The sequence below is a fragment of the Ascaphus truei genome, chromosome 10 (genome assembly GCF_040206685.1).
Source record: "Ascaphus truei isolate aAscTru1 chromosome 10, aAscTru1.hap1, whole genome shotgun sequence".
Classification (NCBI taxonomy): domain Eukaryota; kingdom Metazoa; phylum Chordata; class Amphibia; order Anura; family Ascaphidae; genus Ascaphus; species Ascaphus truei.
The window spans coordinates 9,342,325-9,361,546 of NC_134492.1; the positions used below are offsets into that span (position 1 = coordinate 9,342,325).

The following is a 19,222-nucleotide window of genomic DNA, read 5'->3' on the forward strand; positions in this document are numbered from 1 at the left end:
TGCTTCCTATTAGTCCGAGATTTGGCAGCCATTTTCTTTCCCCTAAGGGAGCTTTAAACCGGGGAACTTCCCAGGTAAGTATCTTGGGAACCGGTCTGTCCTCAGAGATGAAAATAGTGACGTTTGTCTCAAGGCCCCCCCGGCTTATTACCGTGTAAAATTGGGGGTAAAAAAAAAAAAGAGAGTAGGAGGAAGTGCTCCTTTTAGTTCTTTACAATAACAACTGATTCAAATATTCAGCAAAGTGTTGTGTGAACCTCCCAAACAATTATGGAGGGATTGCATCTTATTCCCGGATTTCAAACAACATGTTTACTTCGTTAAATTGTCCTTTAATCATTGTTTAAATCATGTACCTGTATACCACCCACCTAAGCATATTTATTCCATTTTCAAATTGAGACCATCCTGTTTTCTATTCAATTGTTGACAAATTAAATCAATGTCGTCAATATTCCCATTGTGAACTGAAACATTTCCTAATGTAAGAGTATTGTGAAACTGTAAGAAGCTAGACAACACAAAGTCACAGTATCTCTTTATGTAAAACAGGGGGGAGTAGGTCGTTTGCAGATGCTTAAGTATTTGTTGGTGAGGTGCTTAGGAAAGATATAGAACTGTACAGTATGTTAATTACTGTATATCACAGCATGCAAAACAAGGGGTTTTGAGGGGGAGGAAACTCAATGCCCTTTCTTAAATAGGTGTATAACCCCATAAAAGTGTATTTCATCTTGACTAAAGTAATGGGAAGCTGTTAGATGAAATTAACATACATAATCCTATTCTTTCAATGTTCTAAAATCTTCTTAAACACTGTCATTATATAAGACCTGTAAGGTTTTCCGATTGCGTAGGATAATCAGCTGTTCACACCTTCTTTATGTTCAATTTTTTTGTTTTTTTGTTTTTGTTTAAGTTTTACGTGTGAGCGTTCTTCATAAACCTGTAGATTTAATGATAATGTAACGAGCTATTGAAAGACCTCACATGTTTCTTATTCATGGGTTCTGTCACCACAAATCTTCATTTCTCTTTTTGTTTCTACTTATTTATAAGTCTTTTCCCACTACTTTAAAACCTCCACTTTCAAGCATTCTTTACAGTTCTTGAAAATGTTCACATGGGCCATTTAAAAAAAGGATCTATCATACAGACTTACAGATACATTCTATACATTATATACAGATTACACAAGCGCTCCTCAAACTAAAACTAAGCAGCCAATGTGGACCCGACTTACTACAATCTAGGTTCCTACGACTTGGTGCCCCAGCCATTGCCAAACCAATTGCGTCCATAGTCAACTCTATCCTGTCTGCAGGCCATATCCCTAAGACCTGGAAAACTGCCAGAGTTGTCCCAATCTTCAAAAGTGGGGACAAAAACACTGTCTCAAACTACAGGCCAATCTCACTTCTCCCAATTCTATCCAAAGTCATGGAAAAATGTGTCCACTCCCAATTAAGCGATTTCTACACCAAGACAAATTTCCCTAGCCAATTTCAATCTGGGTTTCAATCTGGGTTGACTATGGAGACATAGTATATGGCTCGGCTCCTCAAACCCACCTTGGCAAACTTGACACCCTCTACAATTCAATTTGTCGTTTTGTTCTCCAATGCAACCACAACACACATCACTGCAAAATGCTCAAAGAACTAGATTGGTCAACACTAGAGTCTCGACGCAAAGTTCACCTTTCCTGTCTTGCCTTTAAATTCTTCATGGGCAAGCTACCCAGCTACCTGAACAAGCTCCTCACCCCTACCACTTGCAGCACTTATCACCTGAGATCAGACTCCAAAAGACTATTCATGGTCCCAAGGCTCAACAAAGTATCCGGACGTTCCTCCTTCTCCTTCCGTGCACCCCAAAACTGGAACAACCTACCAGAGACTCTCACATCCACCACCAGTTTAAGTTCTTTCAAATCTAAGGCTGTCTCACATTTTAACCTGGTCTGTAACTGTTTCATACGCTCATAATATATATTTTCTTTAACTGTGCACGCAATGTCTTGTATATAATGTATACCCTGTTCATATATGTAACTGTACTTGTAACCATGTATTATTTGTTTTACTCTGTGCCCAGGACATACTTGAAAACGAGAGGTAACTCTCAATGTATTACATCCTGGTAAAATATTTTATAAATAAATAAATTCTAAAAAACAGAATGTTCTGCGGGCCAATCTGTGGTGTGATTAGCTAAAATGCATCATTTTATATATACATGATTCTGGTTAGGTCAGAGGTGGCCAACGCCAGTCAACAAGGGCCACCACCATAATTACTGAGTCAGTGATGGAGCCACCTGTGCTGAAGCAGGGATACCCTGAAAACCTGACTTGTTGGTGGCCCTTGAGGACTGGAGTTGGCTGCCCCTGGGTTAGGTGAACAAATAAATAGTGTCTCAATGAGAAAGGCAACCTTCTCTTGTTGAATGAAAGCTTGGAGTCATTGTTTATTCGTTGTTTTTGAGTGCCCAGTAGCGCTCCTGTTATAATATAATTATATAACTATATATCTATAACCAGTGGTTGACAAATCACCCAAAAATCTACTCGCCGAACCAAAAAATCTACTCGCCACCTAGTCCCGCCCCCAATCCCGCCCTGCTTGGGCGGCCATGAGGAGGTCGCCACGGGGTCAAATCCAGTAACCACGGGCCTGTAGTTGACTGGATTTGTCGAACACTGTCTATAACCATCATTGGACAGAGATGGTACTCGACTGGATCTCAAGAGAGATTAAAAGACCAAGATGACGACCAAAAGTAAGATGGGAGGATGAAATCAGAAAATGTGTTGGAGCGACATGGAGAAGGAAGGCTTGTAACCACAATACCTGGGAGATCACTCATGAGACCTTCATCCTGTAAGGGATCGCCAAGGGCTGCTGCTGATGGTGAAGTATATAAATAATGATATGCAACATATACACAAATTATAATGTCAATATTATACATGTAAGAGCAAGTCAGTGGCAGTTAACGCAGGATCAAGCTCTGATAACGCTTATTGGATCTAAGTGAATCTTGCCCATAGATTGGTGATATCTAAATCAGGAATGGTACCCAAGCAGAACTGCCGGAGAAGCTACTTTAAAGTTCTAGCAAAATAATGACACCACTGAGAAAGGTCAGCAGCGAAAAATGAACAAACAAAAAGCAGATAAAATGGGAAGTTGGTTTATTGGTACCAAATGGAAAGAGCAAGGGGAGTTATCTAATATGCAGCACAAATATTGATCCGTGCATATTCCTGCTCAGCAGCACGTGGGAGGATGTGATGTTTTATCATCATATGTTCAAGCTCGGGCAATTTCAGCTCATGAAGAGACGGCTGCCCCAGAGATAAAGGTGACATGTACATGAAAGGCGAGACAGTGAAAGTGCACAAGACATGCAGAAGAAATCAGCCACCAGAGAAAAGGTCACTCATTCAGCAAGATAGTACAGCAACTAGCAGAGGTGGCCAACTCCAGTCCTCAAAGGCCACAAACAGGTCAGGTTTTATACCTGCATCAGCACTGGATGCTTAGTTAATGGCTCGGTCAGAATTAATTGTAATGATTTGATTACATGTGCACTTTGCAAAAAGGTTCTACATGGCTTTTTTAAAAAAAATTTTTTTAAATGATTTGAAGGAATACAATTTTGCATAAGTTCACAAGAGAGAGCGCGCGTTTATTATCTATATTTCAGGGGAACAGGACTTTCCCTGTTGCAGTCTGCTTTGTGAATTGTATAAGTGTGCTTATTAGCATGTCATTACCCAGAATCCATGTGTGCAGATTATTCCATATGACACGAGGCAATACTGGGATGCAGGTTTGGGAACTATAATTAAAGTCAAAATAATGAATGACACATTTATATAGGGCCCAACCCAAAGCTTTGTCTGTGCATTTTTGTCGATTGCATTTTTGGTGACAACTGAAAAATATGCTGAAATATGCCCTATAGCAGAACAATAAAACATACATGTACAGTATATTCAAATGTGGTTACATTTCTGTAACTGAGAAGTGCCATGGTAACTTTGCATCATTTCTTGTATTTTGGCTTCTTAAATTAATAGGAGTGGAGAGATTGTAAAATAATAATAATTATTTGTAAATGTAATAACCTGAAAATCACAACACAGATGATACCTGCTCAACCTTTAATAATAATAATAATAATAATAATAATAATAATAATAATAATAAGGTGCACTAGGGCAGGGGTGCTCAACTTCAGTCTTCAAGCCCCTCTTACCCCCAAACAGGTCAGGTTTTTAGGCTATCCCTGCTTCCGCACAGGTGGCTCAATCGGTCCCTACTTCTGCCCTGAGTTTTGCTGACATTCATGCACCTTGGGAAGGTGTTTTTGGCTGGAGAGTAGCAGCTGAGGTTTGGTTCCTGTTCTCTGCTGGATAACATCGCCTGCTTAACGGCTGTAGCGCAGGAGGACGGGTGGAGAGGAAGTGCTGCTGCTCAGATTGTGACCCTGTGTGATCTGAATGCCGGTCTCGAAGCTGCTTATGCAAGTGTATTACTTTGTGGTTATTTGATATAAAGCAATCTTCACTATTATTGCTTTGTCTCTTTCGATGTGGGATTCCCCTCCCCCTCTTCTCTGAAGCAAAACAAACCCTCTGTGCTCTGATGGATGTCCGAAGAGGACAGCAGGATATCCATAAAAGTATGTTACTCTATATCAGGGGCGCGCAAAATTATTTTGCTTCGCCCCCCCTCCGCCCTTGCTCCCTCTGTTCCTGTGTCCCCCTCCCCCTTACCTCGCGCGGCGTCATGTGCCGTCACGTGACTTGCGGCGTCATTTGGCGCCGTGTTACCAAGGCAACGAGATGTCACATGACCCCAAAGCGTCATTTGACGCCGCGTTGCCATGGTCACGCGTCCCGAAGCCAGCTGAACCTTGGTAAGTAGAGATTGCAGAGGCTTCCCGTGGTCCTCCAGCATTTAATTTAAATGTCTCGGGGAAGAGCGCGGGACCTCTGCAACCACCTGTGCCCCCCCCCCCAAAAAAATCTCGCGCCCCCCCCCCCCAAAAAAATCTCGCGCCCCCCAGTTTGCGCACCGCTGCTCTATATAACCTCATTGCCTGATACTCACGTGGAGCATGTGAGATTAATTATTCACAACACCTTCTCCACAGTGATATTGTCTCTACTGTAATGTGCACTAGTTTGTCTTTATTTATTTTTTCCTATATGTCCTTGGATCTATTTGCGCCCCAATTTTCGTCATCCATGTGCTAGCTATGGGAGGATTCCCGGAGTACTCCGGAAGCCCACGTCATTTTGCTTTAATGGCACTTATGTGGCTCTTAAAATATTCACAGATATAACACTGGAAGTAAAAGGCCCCCCGGGGACTGTGTGTAAATAGTCTCTGAAAGCAATTTTGTGGTAAAAGTGACTCACAGAGTAACAAATTCATGCGTTTTGGTGCGCAATATATAAAACCGATTTCATGCCGCTCTGCGGCGGGCGTGGGAATTTGTTTTTCACTCCCCAGAAAATGATGCTAGTTGGTGGAGTTGGACGCAAACAATTCTTACTGTATTTAGATGTATGAATAGGACACACACCATACATACAATAAGACAACGTGTGAACTATTTCCCAACAATAATGGTATACCCACATAGGGTGCTAATCCATCTTAGGTGATAAATTAGCACACTTTCCCACAAACATTTCTTTATACATAGCCCCTTATAATAGAAATTAAGATCATTATGGATCTGGAAAACAATACAAATGCCTCTCTTTTAAAACATGTAACTGAATAACATTAAAAAACAGCCCAATATTTTGCTTAGTAAATATGATGAAACCTCAATCATCTAGAACTGCACCAATTAGGTGTGGACTGATGCAGTTTTATATATTTGATTTCATTTCACTGTGATAGAAATATAAGCACCTTTATTAATTAAATCTTGCTAATTCTATCATCTAAAATACATAAATGAAGTGAGAAAAAATAGATCATGAGATAGGTTGCCTAACACTACTGTAGTAGATACATAATGCATGCCCTTATTCTTTCCCATCTTGACTATTGTAACCTACCACTAATATATCTCCCTGCCTAACAACTGTTCCTTTGCAATCTATTGCAGATGGTGCAGCTAGAATCACTTCACATTTTCCCCCAGAACTGTTTCTCCTTATTCTCTTACCTGGCTTCCCATTAAATTCTGTATCACCTACAAAGTCGAGGCTTTACATTTCTCTGACCCCCCCATTATATTTCAGTTTTGATTCCTCACTACCCTTACTCATCTCTTGTGCTCCGCTCAGGACTGCCTCCATTCCGCCCCTTTTGCCTCTGCTGCTTTCTCTCACGTAAAATCTTACTCCCTTTATGACCCCTTACTGTGGACCTCTTATCCTCAGTATGTGCCAAGCGCCCTCTCTCCCTACCTTCAAATCAAATCTGAACAACACCTTGTGACTGAAGCTTTTCAATTGCCTGGACTCTTGATGACTACTAATCTGTATACATACAGAGGAACATATTCCTTCTCCTACTCTCACTGTATGTTTCCCAACATACCACTTAGATCTTGTAAACTCAACGTGGCAGAGGATCATTTTTCTATCACACTTCTTCTATTTTATTCCCTGTATAGTTTAATCTATTTTATCAAATGCTACAGACATACACAATTGCTTAATGGGACTTTGCTATGCAGTACGTAGCTGTAGAACGCCTTACCACCAACTCCTGTGAATCAGCTGTAAGTTGCCTTATAACTTGAACATGTTTTTCCGTGGTATAATTATATGTAATAAGAAAACTAGTATGGAGTAAGACCAGGACACCTGCAATGAGCTTGTAATGCTTCCCAAAGTGTCATACAATTGTGTTCAGTAGGTGATAAATTATTTCATCAATGATGTTGATGAATAAAGACATAAAAACAATCATGTCCAACTTTAGGACTCACAATGTTTTTGACTCATCTGTTCGAAATGCGTGGCTACTGAATGTGACTTAATTAACCGCTATTTACCATTTACTACATTTTAGTCACAATGGCTGCCAACCATAATGGTACCTTTTCAGTTTTTGAAGTGAAACTTCTTTGCTGGCACCTACAGAGTTTTGATGGGGAAAATGTAATTCGTTATAACAAAAACGCGTGACGGCAATGATGTCATGACGCAGAAACGGCCACGGGTCTCGGCGCAGGCGCAGCACCAACATAACTTGGAACGCTGGGAGAAGGAGACAACATGCACACATACACAGAGACACACACACACACAGAGACACACACACACAGAGACACACACACACAGAGACACACACACACACACACACACAGACACACACACACAGAGACACACACACACACACACACAGGGACACACACACACAGACACACACACACAGACACACACACACACACACAGAGACACACACACACACACACACACACACACACAGACACACACACACAGAGACACACACACAGAGACACACACACAGAGACACACACACACAGAGAGACACACACACAGAGAGACACACACACACACAGAGACACACACACAGACACACACACACACAGACACACACAGAGACACACACACACAGAGACACACACACACAGAGAGACACACACACACACAGAGACACACACACAGAGACACACATACACAGAGACACACACACAGAGACACACACACACAGAGACACACACACGAGGAATTCACAGTTAGTATAAATATAGAAGTGCAAATAGCTATAACATGGTGTGTGTGCCGAGCACGCGCGTTCTAACATTGTATTTTTTTTTTTTTTTTTTTTTATAACTTGAAATTTTAATTTTTAATTAAAACGTCACCATCACAAATACACTCTTTTTTCTAAGGTAAAAATCACTTTATTTTTGTTTCCCAGCTTTGACTATGTGCATTACTTAAAAAACACATACAAAATAACAAAAGTGAACACAAAAAAAGCTATCTTAATATGGTTTATAAAATAATAGCTACAATACAAATAAATATCAAAAACACCCATAAATAATTCCACAAAATATCTGTTAGAAGCCGATGGCCCTTGATAATGATCCGATTAAATTATACTGAATCTTATGCGGTCTATAAAACCACTTATGTGCAGAGATCAAAATAATGACGCCTTGGGGAATATACACTTCTGTTTCGCTTCTCCAACTGTACACTTTGAAAGCACACATAGCTAAATAAGGGGACAGGAGGAATCTGCAAGACCCCCCCCCCTTTCCATTTAATAAGAAAGTCTTCCATAATGTCATTCTTTTGGGACCTTCCGACTGACACTTGATAGCAGATGGGCTTTTTGACAGTAATTAGGGAAGACAACTCCCAATGCTTTTTCACCTATAATAACAGTTTAACAGCTAACGCTGAGCACAAAATACTTATATGCCAACTGTTACTCATTTCAGATATCATTTTCTCACATCAGATATCCTGATGGTGCCTGGGTCACAGATTGGCGTTCTTTAAATGACAAGATAATAGGCATATCATACTAACGGCAAAACGGTCACAGCATTCCCCCCCATTATACTTTGCCCTTTTGCGGTTTCTTTTTTCAATTCAACAATTACAGATATTTAAAGTTCATTGGTTTGTCCATATTGGTGAAGAGAGAATTATGGGTAGAGACGGGCAATTTTTTTTTGGTGATTTTGGATCCGCAGCAGATCGCCCGGTTCCTTGGGTTCGCGGATAAATGTCAAGGGCGAATATCGTTTTGCAGATGTTTATTATTATTACCAGTACACTCCACGGATTCCGCCTCCGGTGGCCGGATTTGTAGAACCCAATCCGTGGATTCAGCAACCTGTTGGCGGAGTCTTAAGAACCGGCCACCGGATCGCGGAATCCGCGAATTGGATTCTACAAATCCGTCCCCGGGTTGTATCCAATAACGGATTTTGATGAATCCACGCGGATTTAAACCGTGAAGAGGATTTTGGGGGTTACATCAGCGAAAATCCAGGAAATGGATTTGGGCGGTTTCGCCCGTCTCTAATGTCGAGCCAGATCCACAGAACTCGGGGCTCATAACGGGACATTACCAAAATAAGGAACAAACTTTATTTTCCCCGGGGTTAACACATATCCAAAGAGCTAATTATAACCAAAAACGGGTTGTATATCATTAGCACAGGCTCTCGCCTTGTTAAGTTAGCACAACCTTGTTTTAACTTCAAATATCATGGCGTTAAGTTTGTGCCACCTAAAAGGTGGCGTTACTCCCATCCAGACCCTGAAATGTGGGCTTCTCTGGAGAGGAGAGTGTGTATGTGTAAAGATGCATACACATAGTGCTGGCGGTGCCATCGGTGCTGCTGCACCGAGCCCTGTAGGTTACAGAAGCCCGGCGCTCTCCTGATTCCCGGGGGAGGGTGCAGGGCGTCTGTAACTGTCTCGTACCAGTCCGGCGGCATCTTCTATTTCAGTGTCCCGTTATCATGGCACTGCGACGTCGCATGGCGTTATGTTGCCATTACAACGTGACATCACATGCTGCCGCAACGTCACATGGCATCATGTTGCCAGGACAACGTGACGGTACTTGGTGCCGTGATGTCATGACGCCATGTCGTCTAAGGAAATGTCGCGCCGGACCAAGTAAGAGGCCCCCGCAAAAGCCCCTGCACCGAGCCCCACAAAAGCTGGCCCTGCCAGTGATACACAGTATGTTCAAATGATCCAAATTAGCATATTTCCCAGGTATCTCATGTGTGTGTGTCAGGGTTCTGCTCGCCACAAACCAGGACCGGACCGTGAGGCTGAGGTGGGGTTGTAAAAGCACCGACCTGAGACCGCGCAGACTGATCCGGATTGCGCAGTTCGTTGTCGTACATCGCAGGATCAGGATAGGAGAAGACAGCGTCGTCATTGTACAAGCCAGGGTCAGGGCTGGAGATATCAGGATAAACATTGTTCAAGCAAGAGTTTGGCAACATGTAGTCAGGAGAGCCCCGCTTCAGCTTAGGAGCGCGGGGTTGGGCTCTGCGCGAGCGACGGCCATGGCCCATGGTGCTGGTCACAGGAGATGGTAAGTAGACCAGCGTAGCACACCGCTTGCTGCACGGGTGAACCAGTGCTACAGCGCAAGAGTCCTGAGCGGCTGGGGAATCCTCTGTAACAGCGCAGGAACCAGGACACGGCCTCTCTAGATTAGGGAAAGAGTAGGCCCCAGGAACCAGGAAGCTGAAGATCCACAGGGAAACCTCCGCTACAGTGCAGGAATCAGGAGACTGAAGGGCGCGGGGGATACCTTTGCCTCAGTGCAGGAAAGCAGGAAGCTGAAGACATAGGGGATACCTTTGCTTCAGCGCAGGAGAACAAGCGGGAGCTTGAAGGAAACTGAAGGACGCAGGGCGGAACCTCCGTATCAGCATAGGAGAACAAGCGGCTTGAAGGGAGCTGAAGGACGCAGGGCGGAACCTGGTATCAGCATCGGAGAACAAGCGGCTTGAAGGAAGCTGAAGGACGCAGGGCGGAACCTGGTATCAGCATAGGAGAACAAGCGAGGGCTTGTGGCAAAACAGTCGACATCCAGTTAGGACTATGCTCGGCAAGGAGCATTATGGGAAGACAGTACTTAAAGGCCAGCGGGCCAATCCCCGGAGGGGGGTGTGAAGGTACTGCTCCAATGAATGAATGCAAGTCTAGGTTGCAGTGATAGGCTGCACAGCTGCAGTAGATACCAGAGGGAGTGTGTATTGCTTTGATGAGTGAATCCAGGCTGCAGCAAACCTCAGGAGAGCTGATCCAGAACTGCACTGGTCTGCAAGGTAAGGCAACCAGTAAACCATGGAGCGGATTCCTTACAGTACCCCCCCCCTTCACGCGAGACCTCCGGGCGAACATGAGCACTCAGAGTTGGAGGACCGGGAATTGTTGCTGAACAGTCTAGGATTGGGGTTAGAGTCGTACTCCAGTGACTCATGATTAGTCCTTAGTGTACCCCCACCCCCCGGTGAGAACTGTGGCCAGACAGGACCATCCATGGGCCTTGGGGACATTGAGTTGTTCCTAAAATTCTTTAGGTAGAAAGGGCATCCGTAAACGAGCAGTTCTTTAGTGAGTACAGTTCTAAGAAATAAGAGTAGTAGAAGAAACATCCTTGGTACATGGCTCGCCCCGCAAAATGACTTGGAAATCCAGGGTTGTGAAGAACCAGAGGGTTCCAGAGCAGAAACGGCAGAAGAACCCTTACAGGAAGCCCAGTCTTTAATAAAGGAACCTGAATCTAGGATCAGCGGCCCTGATAATTGATCGAATACACCAGGAGGAACTTTGTAACAGAAAAAGTCTTGGCTGACCACTGCATGTTGAAATTTGCGAGAAATTTTTCCTCTAGAAGGCTCCCAGGTAATGGTTAGTAAGGGTATAGGCTGGTTGGAAGCATCTCCCGGTATTGGTATGGAAGGTGACAAGGCAAGCAGTAAACCCGGCATAGGGACCGAAATCTTGGGATACATACAGAGTATTTCCAACTGAGAGGAAATAACAGGGGCAACCGAAAATTCCGAGGGACAAAACCATGGTTTAGCAGGAGCAGAGAAGCAAACAACAGTAGAGCTCTCCAATACTGGGAAATCTTCATTGGGAGATAGTATTGTCAGTGAATCAGGAATAGTCCTTGGGATCTTCAAATCAGTAGCTTGAGAAAAAGGCAGAGCCAGGGTAGTGGTGGGAGGGAAGCTAACATCAGAAGCTGAAGTCTGTACCTCAGTGACAGAGCCTTGAGAATCAACAAGCAGCAAGTATGAACTATGAAAACTCTTAATGACAGGCACCTTAGGAGTACAAGGAGTCTTTTCCGAAACTGCAATGGCCCTAACCACAGGGGTACCTAACCTGTCAAAAACATGAATAGGTGTGTTTTCTAGTGCAAAATCTCTGATCACAGGACTCCTAACCGATAGTGAGGGTGTCTGGGTTTGATTAGAGAAAAAATCAGATGTATTGATAAGTGACTTAGAAACAACTACTGAGGTTCTAGATTTGCTGGACATGTGAGAAAAAATACCCTTTAAGACAGGAGCTTTAATTTCCTCCCAGAGTAACCCCATGTTTGCTGGGACATATTTAGACACAGTACTGAGGGACTGGGTTTCAGCAAAGGCAGGACAGCTAAACAGCTCAGATTTAAACCCCAGGACTTGTAATATGTGCATGGTGACCTCAGACAGTACTAAGGGAGTGATCACAGATATGCTGATCCCCAAAGGATTAGCCTGGAGAGAGAAATCAGGGGGACCCCCAGACAGGATACTCATTGTAGAAAGAGCTTCAGAATCAGAAGGAGAATCATTACCTCTCAGAGTCTCAAAACTAGTAAGACACAATTCAGCGAAAAGGGATACAGTGTGCATGCTTTTTACTAATCTATATGAAAAAGCGTCACTTTTGGGAGAAAACCGTGCGTCAGCAAACATTCCTGGGAACATAATATGAACCCCAGGAGGGACATACAGACTACTGTATGCTTTTAACCCTAAGCATAAAGAGGAGAAGAACTCAGACAGTACACGGGGGTTAATCATAACTGTACTGGTCTCTGAAGTAGGTATTTGGTAAGGAATATCTGGGAAACCAGAAATTACTGCAGACTCCATAATGTGGGAACTATGCGCTGAAGCAGGGATCACCGCTATGTGGGCGACAGGCTGGTTCAGTGAAATACCCGGGAGAAGGAACTCTGCGACCAAGCTTAGGGAAAAACCTGACTCCTGAATACATTTATCAGGAACCAGAACTTTAGCCGAAGTCTCCGGAGACGAAACTGCGGAAACTTGAGCTGAAGCAGGGGATTTATAGCAAAGAATATCTAGGGACTCCGTACGGTTATAGGAATCCCTCAATGCAACCTCTGCTGTCTGACTTGTGGACTCATTCTCTGAGGCTAAAACGAAGGCATTAACTTGGAGGCAGCAAGAATTTACAGGGGTTAATGCAGACAGTGCCTGAGAGTAAAACACAGGAAATTTTTTCTCTGTATTAGGAGAGACAAGGGATCTCTCCTCTGGAGCTAGGGGCGTGACCGTGGCTGGCAGAGAACAGGGAATTATCAAAGGAGACTCAGAGAGCTGCCCCTCAGGGGTTAATACAGAAATGACCCTGGGAACAGAACTTAGGGATTCTTTCTCTGACGGGGAAAGCGCACAGGACTGCCTAGCAGAGTTTAAAGCTGGAAAACCCTGAAGAGCTGGAGTGACAGATTCGGAGTTAGAAATAGGGGAACAAAGGGACTTATTCTCTGATACAAGAACATTAGTGCTGGGTAGAGCAACATATGTATTCTCCAGGGGGACCTCACAGGACTGATCGGCAGGGGTTAACGAAAACATATCATTGGTGTCAGGAAACCCGGGCATACACTCAGGGCAAGGATCCGTGGTAGACCAGGGATACAGCCAAGCGGCAGCGAAGCTGGCGAGGGGAGGATCCTGTTCCTTTATGCAAATGTCCAATGTCATGGAAAGGATATGGAGTGTTTTTTGGGCATCAGCCAACATGAGGAGAGGGTCCACTTTTGCTATATAAATGTCTAAAGACAAGGCCAGGGAAGAGAGTTCCTTTTGGGCGTCGTCCAATTCTAAAGGGTACACATTTTCCCAAGTTAAGGGGTAACCAGGAAAGCAAATACAAGCGGCCAGCGATTGTTTTAAGTCCCGGAGGCGGTAAACCTTCATCATGAGATCATTACGGCATTTGTTTTGCAAAGGGGTTAAACCTACAAACACAATCAGATCTTCAATCAGGGGTATTATCTCACATAGAAATTGGTATTCACACTGGGACTGGTTTACAGGCTGGGACAGGCTTTCAGACAGAAACTTACCAACCCTCACCACAGGGCGGTCCGAGTTTGTGCGGCCGAGCATACTGTCAGGGTTCTGCTCGCCACAAACCAGGACCGGACCGTGAGGCTGAGGTGGGGTTGTAAAAGCACCGACCTGAGACCGCGCAGACTGATCCGGATTGCGCAGTTCGTTGTCGTACATCGCAGGATCAGGATAGGAGAAGACAGCGTCGTCATTGTACAAGCCAGGGTCAGGGCTGGAGATATCAGGATAAACATTGTTCAAGCAAGAGTTTGGCAACATGTAGTCAGGAGAGCCCCGCTTCAGCTTAGGAGCGCGGGGTTGGGCTCTGCGCGAGCGACGGCCATGGCCCATGGTGCTGGTCACAGGAGATGGTAAGTAGACCAGCGTAGCACACCGCTTGCTGCACGGGTGAACCAGTGCTACAGCGCAAGAGTCCTGAGCGGCTGGGGAATCCTCTGTAACAGCGCAGGAACCAGGACACGGCCTCTCTAGATTAGGGAAAGAGTAGGCCCCAGGAACCAGGAAGCTGAAGATCCACAGGGAAACCTCCGCTACAGTGCAGGAATCAGGAGACTGAAGGGCGCGGGGGATACCTTTGCCTCAGTGCAGGAAAGCAGGAAGCTGAAGACATAGGGGATACCTTTGCTTCAGCGCAGGAGAACAAGCGGGAGCTTGAAGGAAACTGAAGGACGCAGGGCGGAACCTCCGTATCAGCATAGGAGAACAAGCGGCTTGAAGGGAGCTGAAGGACGCAGGGCGGAACCTGGTATCAGCATCGGAGAACAAGCGGCTTGAAGGAAGCTGAAGGACGCAGGGCGGAACCTGGTATCAGCATAGGAGAACAAGCGAGGGCTTGTGGCAAAACAGTCGACATCCAGTTAGGACTATGCTCGGCAAGGAGCATTATGGGAAGACAGTACTTAAAGGCCAGCGGGCCAATCCCCGGAGGGGGGTGTGAAGGTACTGCTCCAATGAATGAATGCAAGTCTAGGTTGCAGTGATAGGCTGCACAGCTGCAGTAGATACCAGAGGGAGTGTGTATTGCTTTGATGAGTGAATCCAGGCTGCAGCAAACCTCAGGAGAGCTGATCCAGAACTGCACTGGTCTGCAAGGTAAGGCAACCAGTAAACCATGGAGCGGATTCCTTACAGTGTGCAGTAATGCTCACAGCAGCTGGTTCGTGTGAACCAGTTACTAAAAGTTCGCCGAACCGGTGCTTAATTCTCTTACCTGTCCGGGCGGCATCTACCAGCATCTTTTCCCTGCATATCTTGTCAATATGGCCGCACGGCGTCAAATAGCGCCGCGTTGCCATGCCAATGGGAATGCCCCGTGTCGTCCATGACTATGGCAACGAGACGCTACTTGACGTCACAACGTTACGCGGCGTCTCATTGTCATGGCAACGCGGTGCCGTGTGCCGCCGCGCAGCCATTTTGAGAAGATTTGCAAGAGGAGCATGCTGGGAGATATCACCCGCATTAGAGTGGGGAACAGATATAGGCGTCCCCTTGGAGGACGGAGACTGGGAAGATATTTATGATAGAATACCCAGATCATCAGATGCTCAGCAGTTAGAGAAATCAATCTCAAAATCTTACATCGATGGTACCACACCCTGCCCGCCTCCACTCATTTCCCCAACAGCTTCCCCTCTGTGCTGTGTAATTGTAGCCAAATTTAAACATATTTGGTGGACATGTCCCAAGATTGTATTATTCTGGGGTAGGTCAGAAGGTTGATCAAGAAAGTTACGGGACTAGATCTGCCATGGAATACAGAAACAGTGCTAATATATAGAAACAGTGCTAATATATAGAAACAGTGCTAATATATAGAAACAGTGCTAATATATAGAAACAGTGCTAATATATAGAAACAGTGCTAATATAGAGAAACAGTGCTAATATACAGAAACAGTGCTAATATATAGAAACAGTGCTAATATACAGAAACAGTGCTAATATATAGAAACAGTGCTAATATATAGAAACAGTGCTAATATATAGAAACAGTGCTAATATACAGAAACAGTGCTAATATATAGAAACAGTGCTAATATACAGAAACAGTGCTAATATATAGAAACAGTGCTAATATATAGAAACAGTGCTAATATACAGAAACAGTGCTAATATACAGAAACAGTGCTAATATATAGAAACAGTGCTGAGGCCGGTGGAGGATAACACAGACTCTGTCGGCTGCCAGAGCAGTGATTGCTGACCGCCGACTATCACAGTACTATAGCTGCACACAAGGTCAACTACATAATGAACATGGACAAACTCTCTAGTTTAATTTAGGACAGATACAACAGATTCCTGAGAATTTGGGATCCCTGGGTGACATATTGGGAGCAGTCAAACTCGATAGCTGGACGATAGCACTAAGGTGTAAGTTGATCTAAGTACTATTTTTGGAACTACAATGCTGTAAGTTATTAAGTATGTCTGTCAATAAATAGCCAAATGGAAATAATACCCCCTCCCTGTCCCCCGTTCCCCTTCTTTGTTTTCTGTACCAGCCCCCTCCTCCCCATTTATAATTTGAAAACCCAATAAAATTTAGGTTAAAAAAAATGACATTAAGGGTTGAATAAAAATCAAATGCCGTAAGTATCACATAATACTAGCAAAATGATTTATTAAAAAAACACACACATGTAGGATATTGCTTTGACTGCTCCTTCAATCTGAACACACCGCCTCATCTGAAGGGCATGGTAATGCAGCAATTGAATAACTTTTCATCTTGTTTTCAAGTGTGATCACATCAACAACGAAACAACATTTTTCTTACAACATGCTAATAAGTAAGCACATTTGTGCTGAAGAAATGGCCAAAGTCACGCACAGTATGAAATAATGGTCAGACGTTATTTATTCCCTGACAAATGTGTGCTTGAAACCATGCAGAAATGAAGAAATGATAGTTTGTGGTTTTAAATGTAATATATTATTAAGGTCTGAAGGAAGTACAATGACATGAATAAACATTGCATGGGCCCTTTGTGCAGCTTGTCAGGAATAGTATATATTTTAACTGCTGGTAGACACTGCACAGCCAGTGGCAGGGGGGCTGGAATCATTATCAATAAGGTGATTTCCTTAAAGCTGCAGTTCAGTCAATATCCTGCATGTGTGTTTTTTTTAATAAATCAGTTCTGTAGTAAGAAAAAATACTTTTAGCATTTTCTGTTTTTAAAAAAACAACTTTGAAAGACCAATTTTCTTGTATTCTATTTTAACAGCCATTTGCTAAGGCACTGCCCCTTCATGTCCTGTCACAAGCCCTGGCACACCCCTTTGTCAGCCCTGCCCTCCCTCTAGCACATGTCAGTGCAGGAGTGCTCATGAATATTCATGAGCTTCCACTGACGGACTGAAGCAGAATATAAACAGATCCCTTCACTAATTATGTCACCAAATGTTGCCAATCAATACATGGAGAACGAATTGACCGGCAGCTATACAGTTCTTTAGGTAATCAGAGATTGCCCACATGAAACTATTGAAGTAAAAAAAGAAATAAAAAAAAAAAAAAGACTGAACTGCAGCTTTAAGAGACTGGAAACATCCAGCATTTTTTCACCTGAACAAACGACTTCATTTGCTATGAACCTGCCTAGCATGGTTAGAAACCGCCTCTTAAGAGAAAGACAAAGATAGAAATCAGGGAAGAGAAAGACCTTGATTCACATTTCTATTTAGCTGGTACGAGATCTGCAGAATTTGTCACACTGTAGCTTGCGCCCTGCAACAGAGATCTAAAGGTTAACCTTGTCCTCTTCACATTCCCAATATTCATATTGCATCTCACAAAGGAGGCATTGCAAGTGAAAATCTGGTTTATTCTAATTATGTCACTATTTCAGGCTGAAATGTTAAAGAACTACATTAATTTTTTTGCAACAAAGAAATACTCATGAATTAACCTGGTGCCAGATTCATGGCAAGTGTTGGCCTCATTTTGGTACTGGCTATTTATAACAAAAGGAGTGCATTGTACACATGCATGTCTTACTTCTTGGAAACACAAGCATTTTACTATTAAGACAGAGCAAATGCTCATCATTTTCTTTACTTGTTTACTTCACACCTAGTTAATGTTTACCACAGACTATTAATAAACAATTGTTATAAAAAAAATGTATTAAACATATGTAAAAGTTAATAGTTGACAATTATAATTAATAGCCATTAGACCAATTGGTTACAGACGGTGTTTTGTTCCTCCTAGATGAGGTGTTCTCTTTTTTTTTTATGGGCAAAGGAAAGTGTGTAATGTTTGCTAACTATATCACAAATAATGTTAACTTCCTATCTGTCTGCATTTAGAGCATATAAAGCAGGCATGTCAAACATGGCGGCCCGCCACGGATATTTTTGCGGCCCGCTCACCGCGGGAGAAGTGAGCGCGGGTGTGGGGGAAGCGAGTAGCACGGGCAGAAGTAAAATCTGTCCTTCAGGGGCTGGAGGCGTACGGTGGCCGAGTGCAGTCAATCTGCACTCGTGCCGTGTGTGGGAGGACACGGGGGCGGAGTCAAAACCCCGGCGGAGAGACTGCATTCTCCTTGAAGCCTGGTAAGTGAGAGCGTGTGTGGGAGGACACGGGGGCGGAGTCAAAACCCCGGCAGCCTGGTGTGTGTGTGTGTGGTGCGTGTGCGTGTGCGTGTGCGTGTGCGTGTGCGTGTGCGTGTGCGTGTGCGTGTGCGTGTGCGTGTGCGTGTGCGTGTGCGTGTGCGTGTGCGTGTGCGTGTGCGTGTGAAAATGAATCTTGTCTCAATCACTGGCTTTAAGAATAAACTAGGTAGCTACTGTATGCATTCATATGTCACTTTTAGATAGAATGAGTTCCTTTCCATGCCCCTATTAATCGCTGTGTCCAATGGCCAGGTTCTCAGCCTTTTAGCTTTAAGGAAGGCACCTATGAGAATTTAAATCAGACACATACAAGGTAACAACGGACAGAGAAAGCTTCATTGGAATTCAACGAGGCAGCAGAGGGGGGATGGTGCTTCATTGCAAACATAACGAGGACGCTGGGAGCCATGTATCGCTTTGATTCTCTGCATCCAGCATGCATGGAGCTCAGCCTTAGATCCCTGTTTGCACCTGTAACTGCTATCATGTATGTTAGCATCCCTCTCAAGACACGTGAAATAAATACCTTGCATGAAAAGGTATCATTATAAAACGGGCTCTAAATTAACCAAGGGGGGGGGGGAGGTGCCTGGGGGGGGAGGTGCCTGGGGGGGGTGGGGGGGGGAGGTGCCTGGGGGAGGGTGGGTAGGGCCTGGGTGCTTGGGGGAGGGTGGGAAGTGCCTGGGGTGCAGGGCCTGGGGTATGG

The 19,222-nt window shown here is 44.2% G+C and overlaps 1 protein-coding gene across 2 annotated transcripts in view; it reads right to left on the reverse strand.

Moving 5' to 3' along the window:
- The window catches only part of AK5 (adenylate kinase 5), a 148,897-nt gene that overhangs the window by 87,375 nt on the left and 42,300 nt on the right, over nucleotides 1–19,222 (reverse strand). The window lies entirely within an intron of this gene.